The sequence below is a fragment of the Microtus pennsylvanicus genome, chromosome 18 (assembly GCF_037038515.1).
Source record: "Microtus pennsylvanicus isolate mMicPen1 chromosome 18, mMicPen1.hap1, whole genome shotgun sequence".
NCBI classification, from domain to species: domain Eukaryota; kingdom Metazoa; phylum Chordata; class Mammalia; order Rodentia; family Cricetidae; genus Microtus; species Microtus pennsylvanicus.
The window spans coordinates 40,636,227-40,660,326 of record NC_134596.1 but is presented as its reverse complement, the minus strand read 5'-3'; the positions used below and the strand labels follow the sequence as shown (position 1 = coordinate 40,660,326).

The window sequence follows — 24,100 nt, the reverse complement described above, 5'->3', positions numbered from 1 at the left end:
GTTGACAACTTAAAAAGATCCCTGGTCAATGGAAGGGAGTATGGACAAGAAGAGAGTGAACAGAATCTTTTAGAGCTTTAGGCAACAGAGAGGAGACAGGACTAATTTATTCGGATGTCTAGGATGAAAAGAAATACCGCATTCAGAAGACACTGCCTGAAAGCAGGGCAGACAGAACTAACTCTTCCTCCTGTGTTATCTAGGTTCCACATGCACACCGTGACACATGCAACACACACATGCACACGCACTGAAGACATGGCTCGGTGGTTCTCAGCACGTGTTGCTCTGGCAGAGGATAGGTCCCCAGCACCTATATGGTGGCTCACCATCATCTCTAACTCCAGTTCCGGGAGATCTGACCCCCATTCTCTGTTGTTGTTACATATTTTGTTAGTTTGTCTAATTTGGTTTAGTTCTGTAAAACAGTGTGCCAATCCAAGCTGCTTTGGAACTCAGTTTATGGATCTTAGGAGACCCCTGAACCCTGATAAATTCTGTCTCAGCCTCCTAAATGCTGGAGATAGTTATGCAACCACTATACAAGCTTAAAGTGGTTTTAAGATGGTCATTCACGGGCCAGAAGGTGTTGGTGCTTTAATCTCAGCACTTGGGAGGTGGCAAGCAGATTTCTGTAACTTTGAGGCCAGCCTGTTCTATAAGAGCTAGTTACAGGACAGGTAGGGGTTTTACACAGAGAAACCCTGTCTCAAAAAGCCAAAAAGGTGGTCATTTACCTTTGTACACTGCCCATTCTAATTTATATAGGTTGAATGATAGAAAGGGCCTATAAAATGTCTATAGTATAATGCAGGGCCTGCCACCCAGCTCGCAAATAAATACACAGAGACTTACTCTTACTTATGAATGCCAGGCCTTAGCTTAGCTTGCTTCTATCCAGCTTTTCTAACTTATATTATCCTATTTCTCTTTAACTACATTTTGCCTCTGAACTTTTTACCTTTATTCATTCTATATATCTTTCTTTCCTCCTTACTCTGTGCCTGGCAGGGTGGTTGGCCCTGGTGCTCTCTCCTTTTCTCACTCCTCCCTCCTCTCTAGAGCTCTCCGATTCTCCCTGCCTGGCAGCCCCACCTATTTCTCTCTGTTTAGCTATTGGCCGTTAGGTTCTTTATTAGACCAATCAGGTGTTTTAGGCAGGCAAAGTAACACATCTTTGCAGAATTAAACAAATACAACATAAGAGAACGCGACACATCTTTGCATCATTAAACAAATATCCCACCACATAAACGAATGTAACACATCTTCGACTAATATTCCACAACACTTGATCTTGAGTTAGCAATGGTTTTTTAGATACATTATCAAACACACAACTCATTTAAGAAAAACTAGATGAGTTGAATTTGATTAAAAGAGAAATCTATTCTTCAAAAGACAATATTTAAAAAATGAAAAGACACAGACAAGGAAAAGTTATTTTCAAAATTTATGTACATATGCAAAGTACATAAAGGATTTGTACCCAAAATACACAAAGAATTCTTAAAATTTAGCAATGAGAAAATAATCAAATCAAAAAAATGGGAAAGCAGCTGGGGACTGCAGCTCACTGGCAGAACACTTGGCTGAAATGCACAGGCCCTAGGTTCAGTCACCGGGTGCGGTAGGGGTGAGTGGGGTGGAGAGCCACCAACTGTGGAGCTGAGGTTGAACCGCCAATATTGTATGACCAGAGAGATGGGTCAGTGGGTTAAGAAAAATGGCTGCAGAAGCCTGATGATTTAAGTTCGATTCCCAGAAAGCACTTAAATGTAGGAGAGAGAGCCTGACTCCACAAAACTGTCCTCCAACTTGTACATGCACACAATGACAAGTGCACACCACAGCAATAAATAATAAACAAATAGGTAGGTAGGTAGGTGATTAATAAATAAATGAGAACAAATGGCTGGGGTTCTTAGTGTGCTGACCGGGCACTTAAGAAGCTGGAGCAGGTGGATCATGAGTTCTAACACAACTTAGGCTACATGGTAAGACACTATCTTAAAAAGCAGGTAGAGGCAAAAGATTTGAACAAAAGGTTTACCAAGACAACAATCATGCAAAAACATACTCAACATTGCAAGCCATTAGGGAACTGCAAATTTAAACAATGATGTGATACCACGATTAGTTCCTACCTACGACAAGGTAACGCCCCAGTACTGACAGTAATGTTGAAGATGTCGGGAAACAACAGAAACTTATTTCATTGCTGCTGAAACACAGAATGGTCACTCATTGTAGAAGACGACTTGGCAGTTTCTGACAAAGCTAAATAAAGGCTCAGTAAGCAATTCAGCAACTGAACAGCTAGGTATTTACCTAAATGAAAATAATCGGTTATAGCTCACCCAAAAAGCTCCCCCTTGTACATACAACAGTTCCAACATGGAAACAATCAACACATATTAGTACATGAATAAACTATGATAAATCCACACAATAGCATACGCAAAAAAGAAACTAACAAGCTACCAAGGGACATGGCAAAACCTTACATGTAGGTTGCTAAGTGAAAAGAAGCCATTCAGAAAAAGGGCTGCATGATTCCAACCTCATGGTGTCTTGAAAAAGGCAAACTACAAAAACAGTAAAAGTGTAGGAAGAGAAAGCTTAACAAATAGATATGTAACGCATGGGATGTTTCTAGAATAAAGAGTCTCACACCACTATAATAATAAATACATGGTATTAAGTACGTTTCAAAACCTACAAAACGACTAATTCAAGCTACAGACATCAGTCAACAATAATGTATTCAATACTGGTTCCGTCAATTGTACTGGATCAATGAATGTTTGGCCCAATTTTTTAATAGATCTATAACTGCACTGAAAATGATCAGAAAAGAGAAAGCATTAAGGAAAAAAACAAAGACACGGATAAGATGTGCTTTCTTTTCAGCAAAGCTCATGAGACATAAAATGACTGGCAAATTGCTGCAGTATCTAAATACTTCTCAGTTTCCATGCTTATCTGACGACAGACCGTGAACAGTGGTGGTGGTCTAGGGCAGCCTCCACTAAACACAGCTGTCTGCATAACCCAAGGAATTACTCTTAAATACAACCTGCTCGTCACAGTGCTACTACTTTCCTTATACCTAGTACTTCTACTAACTAAGAGATACATGAAAGTGATAGCCACCGCGATGCCTTTGGATGGAGTGGAACTTAGGCAGCCCACAGCACCACATCCATAAGATCAGCATCGCGCTAAGTCCCCTTCAGCCCATATGCTGCCGTTTCTTTGAGACTTAAAGTGCAGAATTTAACAGTCCTCTTAAACTTCATCCTTCAACTCCAGGGCATCTATTCAGTGTGTAGTTGAGCACACTGGCTTTCCCTTCTGGACACGACCATCCGCAAATCTACAAAAATATTAATTATGCAGTTTTTAAAAATATTTATTAAACATTCATCATGAATTCTTTTTGTCTCTCTGAAGTACTGGGAAATGAACTCAAGGCTCTCTGACCCGATGCCAAACAAGCCTTTTACCAAAGAAATACACCTCTATTCCTTCTCTTTATGTTTCTTCCTTTTTTCTGTGTTTTGTTTTTTGGGTGTTTTTTGTTTGTTTGGTTGGTTCGTTTTTTTGAGACAGGGTTTCTCTGTTACAGGATGACACCAAGTTTTCCAGGCTATCTTTGAGCTCACTCTTTAGCTCAGGAAAGCCTTGAAACTGTGCTTCCTCTGCCTCAACCTCCCCCATAGCTAGGATGACATACCTGGACCACCAGGCCCACGTCCATCAAGTGCTCTTGCATGTTCTAGATTTTAGAGATAAAAAATGAAGAAATTACCTATATCTACAGGAAATCACCAATAGAGGTCAACATATGTAGGATAACTGAAAAGTAATCCAGGTAACATCACACACCCGTTATCCCTGCAAACAAACAAACAATTTTGGAGGTGGAGGTAAGAGGATGTGTAATTCAAAGTTATCCTCAGCTACAAGCAAGTTAGGCCAGCCTGAGCTATATGAGACTGTATCTTCACAGAAAAGAAGAGAGGGGAGGGGAGGGGAGGGGAGGGAAGAGGGCAAGACAGCCAGGCATGGTGGCGTGGTAAGATAGTACTTTAATCCCAGCACTCAGAAGACAGAAACAGGAGGATCTCTGGGTCTACATCGTGAGTTCCAGGCCAGCAAGCACTGCACATCTACAATGTGCACACAAAAACAACCACAAACACACAAATAGACTGAAAATTGGTATACTAGACAACTAAATATGTAGAATGAAACAGAAGAAACAAAAATGTCTATCACATGGTACGGAAAGACCAAATTCAGGTATCTTCTGTTTAGCCTTCAATTGTGGAAAACCATCTGTCAAAAGCTCTGTTTGTATACCTAACCAGCACAGGCAATCCAACGTCACCATCGCACCCCCCCCCACTCTGTCCCCTCTCACTTTCAGGACTGACATAAGAAACTTGGCTCCCTTCCCATAAAGACTAGGAGGAAAGGGAGAGTTGTGTAATTACATTTTAATTTTTAAAAATAAGAAGAAATTAAGATACTTACTGACCCTTAAAAAAAACAACAACAACATTGGCTCTCTCTGATGCCACACCGACGTGCGGAACTAGGCACACTGATGAGACGCCAAGAGTTTGTTACTGAGGACTGACAACCGTTTGGATCAGCCAGGGGTGGAGGAGCGCCTACAATCTAGCACTCAGCATGCACAGAGAGGGGAATCACTGGTCAATGGTACAGAGTGACCAGAGCGACATCTCGTCTCCACAGCAGAGACAAAGGAAGGGGAAAGCAGAACTGGATGAGGAGAAGGCAATTTAGAGATGAGACTCTATGTTTGAAACACAAATTAAATCAATCAGATAACAGATGACTTACTGAAATCTACCTAACGTCCTCATATTTATGATATATCCCTTTGATTTACAAAGTAAATAATTGACAGGTTATAAACTGTGGACCTTGGACAGCAATGTTTCGTCTGTGAAATCTTCTTAGACCTAACTGGGCCCTTTATTAGGCATATAAGCATAGACCACCTGCTAACTCTACTATAAAAGCAAACAAGCAATAATTCTAACTCAGAAACCTGGCTTTGTTTAGAAACTAAAACTTTTAATTTACCTATGTATGTACTTAACTGGTGCCTATGATGACTGGAGTAGCTGCAGAATTTGAATAGGTTTTCACTTACAATCACAAACAATAATAAACACTGCTGGATGGAAATTATGCTCTTCTGATACCACAACTAAATGTACGCAGAAGTCAGTCAACAACAGTGTATAAAATAACCATGTAATGTGCCGTTCTTTCTTGAAGTAATTGGACGGCAAGGCCCACTAAGGAGACTTTTTCAAACGAGATAGAGTATAAAATAAATAACGGTTTTTAAAATAATTGAGCTTACAAAATAGTATGGAAACACAAGACCAAAAAATAAATCACACTACCAACTTTAAAGCTGTATTATAAAACTGTGCATGGGGGCACATGTCTATAATCCCAGCAATCAGGAGGTTATGTGATGGCACACAACTGTAATCCCAACACATGGAGGCTGTGGAGGCAGGAGGACCATCAGGAACACCCTTGGCTATACAGTCAGTCTGGGATCAGACTCAGATTCAAAAATCTGTATCAATAAATAAAACAAGCAAGAAGAGACAAATGAAAAAAGTAAAATCTATTTGGCAGCAGTCAGTCACAAAGCCACATAAATTAAACTATATTTGCAACAAAGCCAAGAACTTAAAAGGGAAACACAAGCTTCATCTGGAGAAGTGAGTTCTCGGACAACCAGAGCTGCAACACAGGGAAACCCTGTCTTGAAAAGGAGAGAGAAAGGGAGAGAGAGAAAGAGGAAGAGGGGGGGGGGGGGAGGAAGGGAGGGAGGGAGGGAGGGAGGGAGAGAGAGGGAGAGAGAGGGAGAGAGAGAGAGAGAGAGAGAGAGAGAGAGAGAGAGAGAGCGAGATACCGAAATAGTCATTCTGATTTACTAAGAGTCTTTGTTAATACTTTTTCTCAGCTCTTGGCTAAAAAGACACTCCATCTCTTCTTTTAATACGTAGTCTACCCCCAGCCCAGAAGTTGGCGACTCTGGTAAAACACGGACACCATCAAGCATCACTGTGGAATGATGCAGACCCCACCCTCCAGTGACACACCTCCTCCAACAAAGCCACACCTACTTCAAAAAGGCCACACCTTCAAAAATGCCACTTCCTATGAATCGTGGGGGCCATTTTCATTCAAACCACCACACAGGTTCTTGTTATGTAGCCTAAACTGATGTTAAACACTCAATCCTCCACTTCTCAGGTGCTGGAATTACAGGCATGCTCCTCCAGTTAGTCAACAGAACACGCCCTTCACATTTAATTTTGATCTTTCACAAGTTGTATGTAACATGGTAGGTACATCTTGTGCTGTCCCAAGGCAACATGGGATCGCAAGAATAAGCAGCTGATACGATACAGCACACTGTGATGTTAAGCTATTATGTGCAATAGGTTTGATGCATTAAATGTACTTTTTTCTATGTAACAGTTCTGGTTGTCCTAGAACTTGTGGAGACCAGACAAGCCTCAAACTCACAGAGATCCACCTGCCTCTGCCTCCCAAGTGCTGGGATGAAAGGTGTGCGCCGCGATCACCTGTCTAAATGTACTTTTAATTTACAATGCTTTCTGTATAGAATGGCTTCATGGTGGAGCATGCCTATAAAAACCCAATACTCAGGAGGCAGAGACAGGAGGAGCAAGAGCTCAAAGTCATCCTTGGCTACAGGAGTTTGCAAACTTCTCTACATGATGCCCTGCCTCAAAAAGCAAACAACAAAGACAAAGGGAAGAAGGAGAGAAGGAGCTCTCAGATGGCTACTGCTTAGAAAACCTGAGAACCTGAGCTCAGGATCCCCAGGACTCACAAGAGAGAGGATGGATGCAGTATCATGATATGGTAGCGTAAGCATCTGTAATCCCAGCATGCACCAACAGGAAATGAGAGACAAGGGAATTCCCAGAAGCTCACTAGCCAGCTAACCGGTCCTGCGCAACAGTAAAAGGAGAGACCATGTCTCAAAACAAGGTGAAATGGGGACTGACAGCAGAGGTTGTCCTCTGACCTCCACAGCATGCAACGTACAACGCGCACATGTGTGCACACAAGCACGCAACACACATACACACATGCACGCGCACACACGCACACATATATACACACATAAACACAATTTGATGGCTCCATGGTGGCACACGCCCATCATATTACATTGAAGAGCATCTATGCTCTCTCCCCAGCCTCCCCCAAGGTTTAATGTGATAATAAGACACAGTTACAGCCAGGATGCTTTTTAAGAATTCAAAGGAAATGGTCACTTTTAGCTGTAAAATAGGGCATAGACATAAATGGTGCTGGCTCCTCCTTTCCTCATTCTGCCTCTCCCTCGTCCTTCCTTCCTCAAATGTGGCGTTCCAGTCCCCAGACTGTTAGTCAAGACCTCACAGCACAAGGAAGGCCTAAGGCAAATGCTCCAACCTTAGCTGAGTGAAGAAAGACAAAACACCTGGTTCCCAAACGCTAGCGCAACACCACCCACGCCAGCCACCAGCCACCTCCTCCTTGAGTAGAGAAATCTAATTTTTACATTTCAGATTGCTGTCAGGTTCCCTACTCCACACAGCTGGAAATGCTGCTGATATAAAGCTACAGAGCACAGAAAAATCACGAGAAAAGATTACTGTAAGTAGTCAGAAACACCGATTCCTCACTAACCACTGTCCCCTTACTTATTATGGTCATTACTGTTTGCAGCCAGTGGTCTCTAACATACGTGAAACCCTGTTTCTACTGCTAAATTACAGAGGCTATGAATATGAAAGCACTAATAAGCACACTTCATAAATTTTATATTCCCAATAAGTCCTTTAAACAAAACATTAAAAAAGTAAACATTAACACCTATTTTTAAAATGACTTTCATATAAATATGCATATAAAACACACACACAACACATTACTCAGATAATAAAAATAAAACTGTAGCATACCACCAACATCCCATGCTAAAAGCCGCCATTACAGTTCAGGGCCATTTTGCTCTGATGAAACTGGCAGTCAAACAGCCATTTTGCTCTGATGAAACTGGCAGTCAAACACTCATTGTTTGATAAAAACAGTATTTGTTAAGAGACAAAATTATCTTGTTTCTGCAAGAGGTCAAACATTTTAGTATTGTAGGTTCTGTCATCTCTGTCTCAACCACTCAACTCTATTTCCTTAGCATAAAGATCATGGACAATGCATAAATGAACAACGTAGCTGTCATCCAATAGAACTTTTATTACAAACGAGGTAACATGTCAGACGTGTCCCAGAGGCAGCAGCCTAGGACTCTAAGGATTAGGCCTAGACGACTGAGTAGAAAATGAACTTACTAATACTGGGTGTCTCACAAGCAACGGAAATGAAGAGAGAAAGGGGCTGGAGGCTAAACTTCAGGACAAAGCATAAAGCTACACTGAAGATCTAGTCCAACAGAGAAATGGCTGCGCCACTGCAGCGCACTGGATGCGAGAACAGGAACACAGCTCCCTCTTCGCTGCGACAGCCAGCACTAACACCAGAAGAGCAACCTCGCCGGCAAGGCTTCCGCCCTCAGCCTGGAGAAGACATTCAGCACCGGTTGCTTTCTCACTTAGGTCTCCAAGTTCTAAGTGTGTAGGGTAGACATGTTATATACATAAGACTTAGGTTACTTCCTGTGCTTCAGAGCAATCTCCTTCACACCATGAAACACACTCCCCACCACTGTACACACACGCTCAAACACACAGACACACACACCCAAAGTAGCCTTATTATCTTCGTTTACAAATGAGAAAAATGAGACACAGAAAGCTTAACACCTGACAAAGACTATAAACCTAGTAATGCCACTACTTGGAAGAGAATCTGATCCACCATCTTGTACATTTTTCTATACTACTTCCCAATTACTGAAAGTAGGTTTTATTCCTTTTAGATTCAAATACCACCAGGAAGCCATCTTGAGTAAAGAACATATTCTTGAGTTAGCCATGTAGACAAAGATAAACACCTTGACTCCATTTCTGTGGAGACAGAAATTTCCTTATCTCAATTTTGAAATTATTTTAAAAAAAAAACTTGCCTGGGAGGCCAGGCACAGAGGTGCATGCCTTTAATCCCAGCACTGGGGAGGCAGAGGCAGGCGGATCTCTTGAGTTTGAAGCCAGCCTTATTTACACAGTAAGTTCCAGGCCACCCAGGAGTGAGACCCTGTCTCAAAACAACAAGCATAACAAAAATTAAATGAAAATACAAAAGTAAACAACCCATTCTTTATTAATCACTGTTACTATCACAGAACACCAATGAATAGACAGAAATCCACAAAGTTCCAGCTTAGGATAGAAAAGAAAGGCCTAAAGGAATGGACTCATAAATAAGAGAGGTTCAACATGCAGCTATGGTTTGAACAAGTGGGTAGACCAGTAAGCCCTAAGAACTGAGTTCTCGTTCTCTTCCGTTCCAGACACCTCTACATAGCATTAAAAATCAAGAAGGTTGAGAAGCAAATTTTATCCTTCCTTAAAAAGTACCCATATCGCCCACAATGTCAAGACCTTTTTTATCAGAAAAAGAGAGCGCCAGAGGGAAAGATCTCTTTACCAAAAGGAAATAAAATGAAGTAGGAAAATAGAGACTTTAAAGTTGAACCAAGTTTTGAATCTTTTTTTTTTAAGTTTTACGAGATGGGGTTTCTCTGTGTGCTTTAGTTGTACTGGAACTCACTCTGTAGACCAGGCTGGCTTCAAACTCACAGAGATCCGCCTGCCTCTGCCTCCCAAGTGCTGGGATGAAAGGCGCACGCCACCACCACCGCCCAGTCAGTTTTGATTCTTGACTCCATCCTTTGAGCTGGTTATGTGTTTCTCTGACCTGGACATTTTAGTCTGTCAAATGAGGAAAAATAACTATTGTGAAGTCTTAAAAAAATAACATTTAAAATACAAAGAATACAGTGAAAACCTAAAATGTTCAAATTCCAACTCCCACATAAAGAGCCACGGGTGATTCCCTATACCTACAGCTCCAGTGATGAGAGGAGAAAGGAAAAAGATTGCTGGGACTTCTGGCTAGCAGTCTAGCCAAAAACAAAAACAAACAAAAAAAAAACAAAACAAACAAACAAAAAAAAAAAACAGGTAACCCCAGGTTTAGTTAGAGTGCTTTGTTATTAAATAATCTTTTTGTATACTGCAAAGGTTTGTCACTTGGATTGGTTTAGTAAAAGGTTAAACAGTCCATAGCTAGGCAGGATTTGGGGGGCAGAGAGGATGCTGGGAAAAAGGGTGGAGATGCCAGAGTCACCAGCAGATGCAGAAGAAGCAGTATGGCAATACAGAGTAAAGGTAAAGGAGCCTTTAGATTAAAGATATGGGCCAGTTAGTAAAAAGTATAAGCCATCATCCAAATCTTTATAAATAATAAGAAGTCTCCATGTAGTTATTTGGGAGCTGGCTGGTGGGACAAAATAGGTCTTACTACAGTCCTTGTCTCAAAAAAATATAGCAGAGAGTGGTGACGGATATATGATGTCCTCATCCGGCCTCCACGCATGCACCTACATGTGTGCACCTATAACACACACACACACAAAGATTACATGTTGTATGGTTTCACTTACAGGCAATGTCCAAAGTAAATCAAATATACAAAAATAAAATAGTAACTCAATCATCTCTTAAGACTAGGACAATGAGGTTATAAGAGACTAAAAGTGAACGCTAGTGGGTTTGTTTCTCTTTGATGGAGAAATAGTATAAAACTAGACTTCAGCACTGGTTTTACAAACAGCTCTGAATAAACCAAACTAACACTGAGTTGTCTATGCTCTGTGTGAACTTTACAGTGTATGATTCTATCTACTAAAGCTGTCAGAGCTGCGGCTGAGTTGGCAGAGTACTTGCCTACCGCACATGACATCTTGGGTTCCATCCTTAGCACTGCACCATACATGGCCACAGCCACATAGTCATGAAATCCCAGCCCTGGGGAAGCAGAGGCAGGAGGATCAGAAGCTCAAAGTCATCCTGCTCTACACAGGTGAGGCCATATAGGAGACCCTAATCTCAAAAAATAAATAAATAAACAAAAGTAAAATAAAGCTGTTAAACATAACTCAGACTAAGCTGTGGTAAAGAAGCAAAACACCCACTGGACTTAGGAGGTCGGCCTCGGTTAAAACCCTAACTTTAACACTCACTGCCTATACGCTCACTGGACCTTAGCTGCTTTATCTGTAAAATAGGATATAATAGGAATATCCAGAGAATTGGGTTTAACAAACAAACAAACATGAAAATACTTTATATATTGTTAAATTATCTGAGACATCTATTTTCCTGATCAATCTGCTATCACTGCTATCAATACCAAAACCACTGAAACCAACAGACAAGAGCATTTTTCTTATTTTAGTTAAGTAGGTTTGTGTCTTTTCACCATAAGCTAAAGAAAATGAGCAGCTCTCCAAATTCACTAAGAAGGGAAAGACAACCCTCTCCACATGACACATGCCGAGGAAAAAGGTTACCCAGGTGTGGTGGTGTCTTTAATCTCAGCATTTGGAGGTAGAGGCAGGCAAATCTTTGTGAGTTAGAAGCCAGCCTGGTCAACAGGGCAAGTTCCAGACCAGCCAAGGGTACGCAGTGAATCTCTTTGTAAGGAGCCTTCTTCCCTATAAACTAACTTTCTATTTTGGCTGGTATGCCTTGACCACCGTGTCATCACTGAAATAGGAAGCAGTTGTCAAGAATAGTAGCTGTAGCATGACTTCCAAGTCTGGGCTGGCAGAGACAGCACAGCCTCCCTGGTCCTCCAGAGACATTTATTTATTCAGTGGTCGGAGACTATACTAGAAGGTTATTATGAGCAACCAAAATGGAAAAGACACAAGAGCAGCTGCTTATCATTTCTGTTAAAGGAAAACTGAGGAACTTGAGGAGCAAACAGCACAAAATCATTTAGTTCTAGTCATGAGAATACAAAAGGCAAGCAGTGTGTGGTTTACGGAGAATTCAGGGGCAGGCCCAAACTACTATCAAAATGCTACCTAATCCTGACTACATCATCCTCCAATCACCTTCCTTCACTTACTGACAATTCAGTATTCACACAAGTAAGACAACTACTGAAGGCAAAAGTCTATGTTTAACAAAACCACCTCTACAGAATACTCAAGCTGGATATAATAAAATAATATGCAGGTAAGGGACTTGGGGTAGTCCCTAACAACATACACTTGTAACAACATCAGCACCTATTAATTCATTTAACCTTTCTTTCCCTCCATCTTCTGACCTATAAAACGGCAGTAACAGTAGTTAACTGAAAATTATTAAGTGGATTAAACAAGCTACTATATTTAAGGCTGGCACATAGCGACTACAATAGGAGATCATATCAATATTAGCTTTTCTTCCACCTATCACTATAACTTATGTACAGAGAGAATGCTGAGTCTCAGCTGCAGTTGAGTTGCCCCCACAATGACATTCAGCAGTATCCAGACATTTACAATTAGGAGAACTTTGTGGGATAAGAAGTATGTTAGCATCTAGTAGTACCAGAGCTGGAGAGACAGCTCATTACGAAAAAAGCTTTCCACAAACACAAGAACCTAAATTCAGATCCCCAGCACCCACATAAAGACCAGACAATGGCACAAACCTGCAACCCCAGAACTGGGTAAATAGAGACGGAGAAACACCTGTAGCTTTCTGTCTGTCTCTAGGATCAGTGAAAGGCCTTGTGTCAAAAAACAAGATGGGTATGGCTGGAGAGATGGCTCAGCCACTGTGAGTACTTGTTGCTCTTGCAGAGGAGCCAGGTTCAACCACCAGCACCCACATGGTGACTCACAATCATCCATAACCCCAGTCCAGAGGATTCAACAAGGACACACACACTTAGTAAACACACATTCAAGCATATAAGACACCATAAGTTTTTTTTTTCAATAAAAAGGGTGGAGAACAACGGAGGAAGACACCCCAAGTTGACTGCTGGCCTCCACGTACACAAGCAGTAAGAACCCTATGCAAACACAAGAATCCACCACATACACACACTCACAGACACAGATATACACAGGCACACAATTTTATGTAAACGTTCAATTATTAATTGGACTGCTCCACATCCACTGGACAGAGAATTCTGCTGCCTGAAACAACTCCTGGGGTTGAGAAATAAATATAGATTAACAGAACTGTAAAACCCTGCACTCAGGAGGCAGAATCATGACTTCAAGGTCTATATACAAAACAAGTAAAACAGAAGTTCTACCTTCTGAATATCTCTGAACTGTATGAACACATAAACCTATCTTCTACACCTTATTAAATGGGAGTGAACATTTCAGAGCTGCATTTACTAAAACTCAGGTCAATGGAGAAGAGCTATTCTTTTCTCCCATGTCCAGGCTATTGCTTTTTCTAGGAGCTAACACAAAGATACATCTCAGACACCTTGCAAGTATTCTCTCCACCCTTCCACAAGTTTAAATCAAGATCTAGCTCCTTCATCAAAGGACAGCCACTAGTGACCTCTCTTCCTCACATTTGGAGCTGGTCTGTGGGTCAGAAGAGCCTTCCTACTTACCTTGTCCAGGGGTCCCTTTCATACAAAGCTACACCTACTGCTACTCCTTCCCAAGGTTAGGCAGATATTTTGCTTGAAAAGTTGAGCTTGGGTTGGACAATGTGAACTCATTTCCTTTCCCAGCTTACAGGAATGAACTGGGCTCAGGGAGGGGCCAAGGCAAGTCTTAACAGCTTACTTTGGACTTTCTCCCCAGGAAGTGGCTTTGAAGAGAAAAAGACTGTGGGTATCTTAGCGAGAGAAAACATGGAGAATGGGCTTCAGAGGTAGCCAACAGCTAACACCTACAGGTAGTTCTCACATCCAGTTCTCACCGGTATTGTAAGGACAAATGCCCCTCTTCTTGGGGAGGGTATCGAGCAAGCGTTGATTATGTCAGCCTCTGTGTGACGCTGACCTCACTCGGTGTTCACAAGCAGCTTCTGAGGTATTATTCAATTTCCAAGATGAAGAAAATGAGGGCTAGGGAGGTAGTTAACTTGCCTTTTGTCACCCAAGCAATAAGTGACAGCTGAAATTTATTCCTATGCCAGAAAGGTAAGCTGCTGTGATAATTATCTCACGTCCCAACCCGACTGGCCACGGGCTGCCCAGATTAAACATTATATTGTTAGTGGGTGTTACAAGATGACATTAACATTTGAATCAGTGGACTCAGCAGAGGGCCCTCTGCACTGTGGATTGGCATTGTCCGGTCCTTTTAGGGCCTGCATGCAACAAAATAAAGAGGGAATTCACCCCTTTTGCTTCCTGTATGCCAGCCTTTCTGAACGCTGTGTCCTCTCTTCTTTCCGCCCTCAGAAGAGGATTTACATCATCGGCTGCTGCAATTCATAGGCCTTCAGACTCGAACTGATAAATGCCCGGTTTTACTAGGTTTCAAGCTTGAAAGTAGCATCCTACATTATAACTGCAAGAGCCAACACCTCGCAATAAAGATTTAAGAGAAAGCTCCCACTGACATATCTCTCAACTCCTTTCCTCAACTATTTACTGGAGGGATATTTTGAATTTTCTGAGGCAGGTCTGGAGTTTACTATGTAGCTCAGACTAGCCTCAAACTCACCAAAATTCTCCTGTCTCAACTTCCTGAGTGTAGTGACATTTTATTTGTATTTTAATATGTAAAGCTTGTCTGAAGATCAGAGTGCAAAGCCAAACCACTAGAGGCCAAGGAATGGTGGCTCACACCTTTAATCCCAGGACTCTGGAGACAGAGACAGATGGAGTTCTGTGTGTTCAAGGCTACCCTGGGCTACACAAGATCCAGGTGGTGGGGGCTCACACCTTTAATCATAGTGTTAGGGAGTCACACACTTTAATCCCAGCGCTAGGGAGGTGAAGACGGGAGTAAAATAGCTGGGCGGAGAGAGGAATATACAAGGGGAAGAGACAGGAACACTGGAGTGTGGAGTCAGGTTTGGTGGAGACAATGCAGTCTAGGCAGTCTGAGGATCGTCCCCTTCGGTCTGAGCATTGGTAGAGGTAAAAAGTCTCTCTAGTGGCTTACTGCTCTGCTTCTCTGATCTCCAGCTTTAACCCCTATATCTGACTCTGGGTTTTAATTAATTTAAATCAACTAGAATTTGTCCTACACCTGAGTACTTGAGACCATACCTAGTGGAGTATTTTTCATTTATTTATAATAAAAACTTTTGGTTTCTCTGAGAACTTTTTGTTGTTGTTGTTTGTGGAGACGGGGTTTCTTTGTGGAGACCTGGATGTACTGACCTCAGAATGGAAACCGAGACATGTGTTACGCTGGGAAAGGGGTTTTGCTTTTGTTTCTACTGGAGAAGAAAAGCTATAGAGACCATCAAAATTCATAAAGATTCAATTTCAACAAGAGACACCTCTTAATTAGAAGAGATAACAGTTCATCAAACATCATGGCCTTTTCATCTGAACTAACCTATAAAACTAACAAATGCTTTTAATTTGATCAGATATAACTTGTCAAAAAAGACTCTCCCCAAAATTAGGGTTGGGGAGGGGTTTTGTTTTTGTCTTCAGGAGAACGAAAACATTCAGCTGAGGAGTCTGAAGATCACTGGACAAATGAGACATCTGAAGAAAAAGAACAAATCATCCAGAGAAAAAGTGTCTCAAGAAAAAGAGTAAATTGGCCTATTGGTATATTTCATTTCCAACAGGGTAAATAAAATTCCATAAGTCTTCTCAAATGTTTGTTTCTGCTCTTCTCTACAGACATATAATGTCTTTTTTTGTAGTCCCAATACAATTAAAGACTAAAACTGGCTTTGGAGTTGGAGTGTGGCTCTCGCCTTCTCTAAACCCAAGCATGTTGTTAAAAGAAAAATTCAGAGTTTCTGTCTCATAGCAGGAGTGTCACCTAGTATGGGGCAGAAGGAAGACAAAAATCTAGGGACCAAGGTTATCAAAACTCTGTTTTCAAAAATTTGACTTCTCCCCTTACCTATTTCTGTCTCTATGGTACCTTTCTTTGAATACATGTCTACTGAAATTCAAACTTTCCATTTTGATATGAATAATGTCTAAATTTTCCATAGTGAGCCATACATTTTCTGACAGTAATCTCTGAAGTCTCCAGGAAGAAGTTGGGGCCCCACAACAATACCACCTGGTTCATATGATGCCATTTCAGCGGATAGCACCCTCTAAAGATGGGCTTTGGACTACAAACTGCTCAGGAAAATTTTGAGGTGACTTAGCTGAGATGATCCAGGCTAACAGATTGCTCTAGCCAGGACTTGAGACAAGCCCTGCACTTTCCCATTACACAGAGACGGGACAACAAATGATACAGCCACCTCTCCCAGGACTTGACAATTAACAAAAAAAATTTTCTTTTCAGGATCCCCTAAAGATGCTGTTGCCCCCAGACAGCAGAAAGTAAATTTAGGAACACAATACCCACATTCCCAAGAGGTGGGATGGATGGTGTTTGGTTATGCAATAGATCATGGATGCTTGTCACTGTTTACAGGGTTAATTGCAATTATTATTGGTAATAGTGAGGGAAGAACTAAACGAAGGAAATTAGATTCAAGGTTCTTGTTTTGAAAAGAAAAAAGGGGAATATAGATATGATATGATAAAAGGGTAGATTTAATCTACTCTGAAAAGAAAAACGGGAGGAGACAGATATAAGATAAAAAAGTAGATTATTGAATCTTCTAAAAGGCAACTACTAGTTTTAATGTTTTATATTGGACTGGACTTTTGTATATTGTATACAAATTTTGTATATTGAGATTAATTTGGTTAGAGCAAACTGTACATACATTTCTAACCTTGTTCAAGGTATTGGTCCTATATAACTCATTTAACAATGTGATGCAAATTTCTAGTCCTTGATAATTATTATTACTAACTGTTTAGGATAATAAGGAAATGCAGGTTAGTAGTTAATCATCTAGTGTAATTGAACTTGTAGTGACATTAGGTATGTTACCAAGGTCAAACAAAAATATATTTTAGACAGGTCATTTTCAAACACTTCAGAGATCTACAGAATATGGCATTTAAGATGTTTTTATAACCTAGGTTCTTCTTTTTCATGACTATGATACATGTCTGCTCCTGGTAGCACCAGTCTACTTCAGAGAAGATAATAGACATCAAAGAAACTCCAGATGGAGTTTACTCTCTTTGTGGCAAAAGTAAGCCACTGGGCAAAAGAAAAAAATTGGAAAAGCAGGACACAGAAGAAAGTGACTGCCGAACATTGTCAACACAAGGAGGGACAGCCCTTCAGAACATCCTGCTGCATAGAAAAGTCTGTCAGATATGCTAGGCCTGTAGGACAAAGACAGATGCCCCAACGTTGCAGAGGAACTTTGGGTGACTGTCCAGGCAGCCAGCTGTTTCTGTCATTTCTCACATTTTTTGGAAGTAGCTTGCTCACACTTCTTCTTACTCAGTTAATATTATTTCCTTCTCGGGTCTCTGAGGGAGTTGGAGACTGGATGGTTATAGTTTTCCTTGTTTATCTGATGCAGAAAGCAAGTTATGATAGAAAGTAAATTAGGTACAAAAATTTAGACTCACTACAAGATAGGATAGATACGAAATATTTTCTCTGAATTTGCCAAATGCAAATGGACTAGACATTGTTGGTGCACTTATTACTGCCTGTATATAATATATATAGTCGTTGTACTAATTGTATATAGTTTTTCTTATGTTATTTATAGCCTTTCTTTTTTATTTTATACAAAAAATGGGAAATTCAGTGGTATTTTATTTGTATTTTAACAAATAAATGTTGCCTGAAGACCAGAGGCAAAGCTACAGCCATTAGAGGCCAGGGAATGGTGACACACACCTTTAATCTCAGTACTAAGAAGCCACGCCTTTCATTCCAGCACTAGAGGGAATATTAAATGGGAGAGGAAAGGCTTAGGCTGCTTAGTCTGTGGTCGCCTAGCCTTGGCAGAAGTAGACTTCTCTAGTGTCTCTGGATTTTTATTATCCATGCTACGGAGGTCAGAGGACAACTCAAGTCACTAGGCTTGGCAGCAAGCACCTGCTAAGCCGTTTTATCATCTAATACTGAACCTCTTAAAGACACCAGTTATAGCTCAATAGTCTGAAACAACACTGACCTCGAGAAATTCACAGACGAAAAGAGACAAAAGAGGCATGAACAACAATAAAAATAATTACAATGGAGCTGGATGGAGCTAGCATGGCAAGAACTGTGTGTCTAGTATTCTGCTCCAATCCAACCCAGGTCTGCTGCCCAGATCAAATGTCAAAATTCTTTAGTGCAGCACAGAGCCAATGCATGTGGTAATAAATCCTATAATGGGGCACACTTCCGTGAGAGACCGAAAAAACAGAGTGAGGGAACAAGGCGGGGAAGAACAAGTGACTGAGAAAAGTGAAGTTTTCTGACACGTGTGTGGAAGCTGGAATTTCCCACATTTATATAGAAGCTAGAACACAGTATTCTGTTCATGTCTAAAGCAGTCTATAAACTCTCTTGTGATCCATAAATGCTGTGGGTATGATTCTTAACCTTCCCTTCTAAAGTTGAAAAACAGCTTGATATTTTTAGGATAAAATCTACCCTACATGGTGTTTTGTTTTGCTCTGTTCTGCTGTTTTGCGGTACCCAGACTTGAACCCCTTGAAACCTACACTGTGAGCCCCAACATAAGGTAAAGGCTGCACCAGTGCTCCTTGCTTTTCCTTTTCAGGGCTCTTTTCCTTAAGTTATAGGAAAAGAGTCAGGTGTATCTGCAGGGAAGAACCTAGACCCACATCGGAGAAAACATCTAAAGACAGTAGGAACATGTAAGATCCTCTACCCAACAGCAGGCAGCCGCCGGCTTCTCAAGCTACACAGATGAACGACCCTCAAAACTGAAGTTAGGAACCTAGTATGGATGTTTAGTCGTGCCAGACGCCCATACTACTATAAACTAGCTCCATCGAGCTGCCTGCTGCCTCGACTAGATGAGTTTGAGCCATTCATTGCTTCTCTCAGAGCCTGAACAACTCCAAAGACAAACTGCCTTTAGAACATTTAGAACTGTAAATGAATGTATCAGACAAGACTAAATTTCATCAAGTACTAATTTTGCTACTCTGGCATAAACTATTTTTAAATTTTTAATTAGTATCTATCCAAAAGTCTCAAAGATACATGAATGAAAATAGCAAATATTTTGCACCTGATAAGCAATGAATGTGGGATTAAGTGTAGTGCAGGGCCTCATTTTACACCTTTAGTCCTCCCAACAACCCCTAGTTACAAACGGAACAAACGGAGAAAGGTACGAAGCCTTCCCAAAGCCACACAGGGAAACAGAAGACACGGAATTTCTCCTAGCTCTACTGATTCCAAGTCCAATCCTTCTTTCACCAAACCATTATTTTCTAGGCTTCTATTCCAAACCAGAATGTTTACCTGGAAAGTAAGAAAACAGAATGGGGGAGCGGATAACAGCTTACCTTCCCTCAACTGTTTTCTACCGTAAGGGAAATAACAGTGAGCACTGGAGCCATAAACAATAAGAGAGCTGGGGGCGGCGATGGCGCACGTCTTTAATCTCATTAATCCCTAATCCCGGGAGAGGTAGAGACAGGTGGATCTCTGGGTTTGAGGCCAGCCTGATCTATAGATCAAGTTCCAGGACAGCTAGGGCTGTTACACAGAGGAACCCTGTCTCAACCCCACCCTCCAAAAAAAAAAGAAAAGAAAAAAGAGATATCCTAAACAGTTAAAAGCAAATGTCAACTGAAGTCCTCCCTCTTTTGCCCTCCCATCCCCTGCTCCACCTGGAAGGCTTGATCTATGTATACCATACGTTCCGTCTTCCCAAGGAATGTCTTTATCCCTCAAGACCTAGGTTCCCTGAAGAAGCTATACCACTTTAGGGACAGGAGATATATCCATTAGCAACCAATGCCTATATCTGCAAGCACTAGTTAAAATAAATAAATAAAAATTCTCAGAGGAAGAAAAATCTTGGTCTCTTAGGAGTCATTTAGGTGCAATATTTTGTTGCTTTTTGTTCAGAAATACAGAAAAGAGGGTATCCTCACATCCCTTAGGCCCCTTATCCATGGCAACAAAAAGCCTACCCCTTTCTTCTGAGAACTTTAAGACTTTTAATCACTAGAGCAATCCACTTCCAAGCTTTTTTTTAGTCTCAAAAGTTTCTTTCCAATCAGATCATAAAATAACCTCAACATTTAAATAAACAAAAGCAGAACTATTGTGTCTGAAATGGAGAAGGGTAAGTCCACTTCCTCAGCTTCTTCCCACTTCCCAAATTTACCCAGTAACCCATGAGAGTTTACTTCAAAGCCCTGACTCTCCAGCTTAGTGTCCTGAAGTCAGAGGGTGACTGTACCTCACTGTGAATCAATGCCAAAGGCAAACCCACACTGACTGCAAGGCCACTTAGTCTCCAGCTCCTCACACTTCTCCTTTAGGAAGACCAGGAGAAGATGAACGAAACAATTTTTTTTTAAAAAAATACCAAGTACTGAAGAAAAGTACTGTTCCCTCGGTTAATGTTCTATATAGTCAAAAAAGTTAAGATGCTCAGACTAGTGAGGATGATTTCACCAGAGAGCACCAACCAGCAAAGCAATCCCCGGTGCTCCCAACTCTCACTAGTACCCTGCTGTTGCTGTGTGTAGAGACAGGCATAACTGTGGTATAACTAAGAAAGATCCTTCGTAGATAAATGAGACCCAGGAGGCTTCTGAAGGAGTCCCAGCTTCATGCATCGGCAAAAACCATCCCTTAAAGACATATGGGAATTCTCCCCGTATTTACCAAGCCTGGAAAATGCAACAGAATTAGAGCTTGCTTAGAAAGGTTCACTTCCTTATAAATGTTGTAGCTAGCCTGGGTCATCAAAAGTAATCTTCACCCATCTTGAGAGGGCCGGCCTGTGAGTACAGCAATACAACAAAGGCAGATACCAGGTACGGCCAGGCTTCAGTCTTGGTCTCTTCTTTAGGAAACCAGCTTCATTTACCCTCATCTCATTTACTCTCATGGAGAAGCTTTTGCAACTCTGGATACAAAACCAATTTCATCTTTCCTTTAACTTCTTTTGAAGTTTGCTTCTAATTCAAGTTGGCAGATCAAAAATAAATTTACCCATGTTCCCTCAAATTCATGCTAAAATGGCAGTTTAAAATATACAGAAGGTATAAAGCCCAATGATGAAGATATCAGGCAGTAAGGTCTTCTATGGAGGTGCATTATTTGTGTTTTAATAAATAAAGCTTGCCTGCAGATCAGTGCAAAGAAGCCAGGCTTAGCCATAGAGGCCGGGAGGTGATGGTGCATGCCTTTAATCCCAGCACTAGAGGGGAATATAAGACAGGAGACAGGTATCAGCTCAGTCTCAATCTGAGGATTCCTGGAGGCAGGATCGCCCATTTCCAGTCTGAGGTAGAGGTGGGAACTAGTGGCTGGCCGCTTTGCTTTTCTAATCATGAGGTTGAACCCCAATATCTGTCTCTGGGTTTTTATTTTGCATGCTACAGACTTCAGCAACCATTCAGAACACAGATAACAAGTGGAGGGGTTTTGACTCAAGAATAATTGATAGTCTAGACTACTATCAGGTCTCTGGCTGCAGTCTCTTCCTGCAGAGACAACGAGAATTGCTCCATTAAAACACATGAAGGAAAAGGCTTGGAAGGTAGAAATCATTTGTTCAAGCTCACATGGTTAACAAGAGTTTGAGCCCAGGTATTATTTTTATTACCTTGCTACACAATATCACTTAGTCCTCTTAGGAAACCTCAGACTGAATCAACAACCCGTGCCAAACACAAGCAGGCAGAGTCATGTCTCAAAGCTTATCTTTCAGCAAGCACGGTGCCTAATACCTGACTCTTTGGTGAGAAATGGCTGCTGGGATAAGAGCCCCATGTCCCAATTGTCTAATGCTTCTACAGCACTGAAAATGTAGGTTATTGGCACCTGGCTTTAAAAATTGAAAAATAAAAAAGCTTGGGGGCAAAACAGAAGTACGAACTGTTTCAAGTCAAAGCTGAGCTCACCTACCTTGCCTTTGGTGGTGAGAAGCAGCTTTTCATCTTTTTAGGACGGAACACGCCTAAAGGTTGGTGGTGTTACATCTGCTAATCAGCGCAAAATCATTTTAAGATGCCAAATTATGGACTGCCTACAGTTCCAGTGAGGACATTATAAAGATTCCAAGGTAACTTCGTAATTTGGCAAAAAGTGTGTGCTGCACCAATATGCCCCCCATTCCAGCCTGCTCCCATCTGAACTCCTCTCTACCACTACATTGAAGAAAGCCACACTTGGTTTCTGCATTTGCAGTAGCAATGGGAAGAATGCTAGACTGGAAATCACAAGAAGAGTTCCAATCACAGTTCATGCATGGGGTCAGCAAACCCAGCTTATCAGTCACGACGCTGTAAACCCCTTTCTCTCTCTGGGCTTCAACAACATCCTATGTAAAAGGGACATAATACTCATGTCACAGACCACTGTGAAGACCACATGGAAATATTTATTGGGCGCTTACAAGCTTATAAGGCTCTCAGCACGTGGTTTCTCCTCATTATTGATCACCTGGCATATAGCTACCTCCAACCTTAGAAGGATAGATGGTTGTAAGAAAATGTTTAGGGGCAGACAGGATATGAGAACCATTACCAGAGAATGGAGTATAAAATACACAGGACAATAAATGCTGTCACCTAAATGGAAATGTCCCTTCTGTTAGTGGAGAAACTAACCCAGGAAGCTCAAAAGAGAAGCTCTTATCTACGGTCAGGAACTTCGGCTTTCTCTTCCTCTTTAGGGACCAGGCTTGACTTGACGGGCTTTGGTGCAACCAGGTTTGAGGAAGGTGCTTCCACCACTTCCTGAGGCCTTACAAAACTCAACCTCAAAAGGGAACACAGGTCTACACAGAAACATTTAAAAAGTAAAATAAATAAAATAGGTCAATAAAAAAAACAAAGTAGACAACAAACTTGAAAGGAAATAAGCAATGGGCTAAAGAAGCAAAGGAGCTGCAGAACATCTCCGTTACCATGGTAACGCAAGCAAGAGCATTATCTAATTATCTAAGTTCTCAAGGCCAAGGAGAACATCCATCTCGTCGTTTATGTAAGACCAACGAAAACCGGAGAGGGTGCTGAGCAGGGACAGCAGGGCACTTCACAGTTCAGGTAGGCTCTTTGCACCCTGAATTTTTAGAAGATTACTCAATGGAGAAGTAGTCTTTTTCCTAATGAAACTTTTTCTGTGAATAGTGGTGATGGTGGCGATGGTGGCAGTGCTGGCTATAAGGTACTTGCCAAACTACCCAAGGATCAACCCTGAAGCTACCCCCTCTCCTTTGAGACTGATCTTACTAAACTGCCCAAACTGGCTCAAAAGTCCCGAGGTTTATCAGATTCTTTGCCTCAGCCGCCTGAGTAGGTGGAACTATAAGTATGCTTTACCTTGTCCAGTGTGTGTGTGTGTGTGTGTGTGTGTGTGTGTGTGTGTGCGCGCGCGCGTGCGCGCGCACGCGTGCCAGGGCAAGCATGGGCCACAGCCTGCATGGAAAGTCAGAGAACAACTTTTGGGTGTTAATTCTCTCTTCCACCTTGTTGAGACAAGGTTTCTCTTCTTTCTTTTACTAAGGCGTATACTCCATGCTAGCTGGCCCGTGAGTTCCCAGCTGACCCTCCTGTTTTTACCACCCATCTTGAAACAGGAGTGCTGGAATTACAGATGGTACCTATCTTCTTACATGAGATCCAGGATCCAGAAATGAACTCAGGTCATCAGGCTTAGTTAGATCTGATTCTACCCACTGAGTCGTCTTCCTGACCCCAGCTAAGATCTTTATGCTAGCTATCATTGTAGATTTTCTGGAATAATGCTTTCCTTTCTGGTACCATAGTTTATACAGATAGTTAGATGATG

General features: G+C 41.5%; 1 protein-coding gene across 2 annotated transcripts in view; it reads right to left on the bottom strand.

The window, feature by feature from the left end:
- Pak1 (p21 (RAC1) activated kinase 1) overlaps positions 1 to 24,100 on the bottom strand; it is a 97,281-nt gene that overhangs the window by 52,931 nt on the left and 20,250 nt on the right. The gene's annotated exons all lie outside the window — the stretch shown is intronic.